At 43.5% G+C, this 2,887-nt stretch overlaps 1 pseudogene; it reads left to right on the top strand.

Moving 5' to 3' along the window:
- The first annotated feature begins 1,109 nt into the window (after nt 1–1,109).
- On the top strand, nt 1,110–2,207 carry LOC104876231 (annotated as a pseudogene).
- The last annotated feature ends 680 nt before the right edge of the window (nt 2,208–2,887 follow it).

Genomic DNA, 2,887 nt, shown 5'->3' with positions numbered 1-2,887 from the left:
GCGGTGGTGAAGGAGGGTAGGTAGTATTTCCGTGTGTCCCCAGGCCCTATGGGAACCATGAGCATTCGAAGGTTTCAAGCCAAGAAAGGTGGGGAAGATATTCCGAAAGGTAGCTCCCCTAGAGGCCTGGAATTTCTGAAGCACAGCTCTTGTGGAGCTGACCTCCTTTGGAATCAGGCCACATTTTATCCCATACATGGTAACACAGTAAGCCCACCATGTGCTGTTAACATTCCTATATGTATGTACAGCATCCCTGATCTTCTCTGAAGATGATTAGACATAAGAAAGCAAAGACTTTACAGAAACCACAGGACAGGATTCCCTCTGATCTGAACAAGAGGAAGTAATAATTTCCACATCCGGGGGCACAGGCCCAGATCACCAAGGTGATGAAGCTTCAAGACCCAATGGATTTTATCCAAGATTGGTCTCTGGTAACATAGCTTCATTTCTAATGCCTTTCAATTTTGACCCAAGAGTGAGATGTAAACTTTGATGATGTTCTTTTTCATTATTGTATGGTCCGAAGGGGCAAAAAATAAATAAATATCAAAGAAACGCACAAAATAAAACAAAAAAAACCCCAAAGAGTTGAAAGAATTATTCTCTTCTTGTCTGTAATGAGGCTCTTTGGGAGTGTGACCCTGTGGCCAGACAGGCTCCAGTCAACGCCTTCTCTGTGATTGGCCCAGACACCCTTCCTACACAGAACATGAAGAGCACCACTACCAGCTCCCATTCACTCAGGACCTGCCCATGCCTCCAATAAAGAGAAGCGCTGGCCCAGTGTGTAGAGCTAAAGAGCAATGAATAGTGATAGCAACCACCTCCGTGGGTGTAGTTATCCTAGTGTAGGCATAAGTATTTGATGTGAAGTTCTTTGATAGGAACCTCTTTTGCAACATCTTTCAAATATGCAAAGTAACAATGAGAGTCCTGAAACATTGGTTGTGACTTGAGATAAAGCGGGTAATGAGCATTTGTATTATCTCTCTATGAGCTACTAATGGTTCAGATAGATCTGGGGTGGAGGAAGAACAGAGAGATACAAGCAGAGTCTCACTGACCCAAGTAAGAAAAGTATCAAAACTAAATGGTAGGAATAAAAGTGTGGTGGGGGTGGGCACAATGTCATGAGCAATTCTATCAACTGACTTACAGTCAGGATCCTTCCTGGAGCCCAATCATATCCAAATCATCCTGTTTGGGTTTTGAATTCTCTGTCTTCTGGGTTCAGCATCATGAGAGGCCTGAACCAGTCCAGCATGTCTGAGTTCCTCCTCCTGGGCCTCTCCAGGGAGCCCCAGCAGCAGCAGCTCCTCTTCCTGTTATTCCTGACCATGTACGTGGCCTCTGTCCTGGGGAACCTGCTCATTCTCCTGGCCATCAGCACAGATAATCGCCTACACACCCCCATGTATTTCTTCCTCAGCAACCTGTCCTTCGTGGACATCTGCTTCTCCTCCACTACTGTCCCCAAGGCCCTGGCCAGTCATATGCAGGCAGCCAGGCCATCTCCTTCAATAGCTATATCACACAAATGTATTTTCTTATTACGTTTGCTGTTATGGACAATTTCCTCCTGGCTGTGATGACCCCTGACCGCATTGTTGCCATCTGCCACCCCTTACATTACACCACAAAGATGACTCATCAGCTCTGTGCTGGGCTGCTCATTGGATCTTGGGTTGTCAAAACCTGAATGCTCTGTTGCACACCCTGCTGAATGCTCAACTCTCATTCTGTTTAGATAATGTGATCCCCAACTTATTCTGTGATGTGAAACCCCTCCTGAGACTCTCCTGCTAAAACACACACCTCAATGACGTCATGATTCTTAGTGAGGGTGCCATGATCATGATCACCACATTTGTCTGCATCATGGCCTCCTACATGCGCATCACCTGTGTTGTTCTGAGGGTATGTTCCATACGGGGACGTTGGATAACCTTCTCCACCTGTGGCTCTCACCTGTCTGTTGTCTCCCTCTTCTTTGGCATCATCATTGCTGGGAATTTAAACCCTTAATCACTCAGATGAGTACAGCATAACGACTGTGCTGTACACAGTGGTGAGCCCTGTGCTAAGCCCTTTCATCTACATCAACAGAAATATATTCCCTGCCTGACGAAGGTACCACAGATCTTTCATTTCCAGGCAAAGAAGTACTTACCAATGCACTGAAATGTAGCGACCTATGTGCGCATTTCTTCAAGGAATTTGGAATAACTATGCTCAGTACATACTTATCTATCAATTTTAGTTTAGCTATGATCCCACACCAGAAAATATGTGATGACATTTGCTTATAATTCATATATCTTAAATATTTTTATGGAAAAGTCAAGACTTTTCTTTGACCACTTCTTTCCAAGCCTACGTGTAAACTGAGTTTGATCCCTGGTGGAAAAAAAATGACAGAATATCCATGATAAATCTCAAAGTTACACACAGCAACATGTATGCTCGGCAAAGTAGCGACATTGGTATATTAATCAGAACACTCATGTGGCATGATTCGGGTCACTGTGGCTACCTTATAGTTTTCTTGATCTTGGTTGTCCAACTTTTTGTTTGGTTTTGTTTTGAAAGGTATCCTTTATCTTTCCCATAAAACTTTTATTTCTTTGACCCAGAAATACCTGGCTTTTGTTATTTGCAACAAATAATTGTGAGTAATGGTAGATTCTAGTCTGTCATCAGAAAATGCCTTGAACCCTGAACTGGGCAGCCAGCAGTCCTTACTCCAGCTCATCTCTACTTCTCTCTATTGGTGTACATTTTTTCATTGTTTTGCTGGATCTATAGACATTTCATTGTTCATCTGTGAGTCAGCCAGAAGAAAGATGCAAGCTTCTGCATTTACATGTACAAATCAAGTCAT

The sequence above is a fragment of the Fukomys damarensis genome, unplaced genomic scaffold (assembly GCF_012274545.1).
Source record: "Fukomys damarensis isolate Sample0158 unplaced genomic scaffold, DMR_v1.0_HiC HiC_scaffold_34, whole genome shotgun sequence".
Taxonomy (NCBI): Eukaryota; Metazoa; Chordata; class Mammalia; order Rodentia; family Bathyergidae; genus Fukomys; species Fukomys damarensis.
The sequence above is the reverse complement of the archived record's forward strand: the minus strand, read 5'-3'. Positions and strand labels throughout refer to the sequence as shown.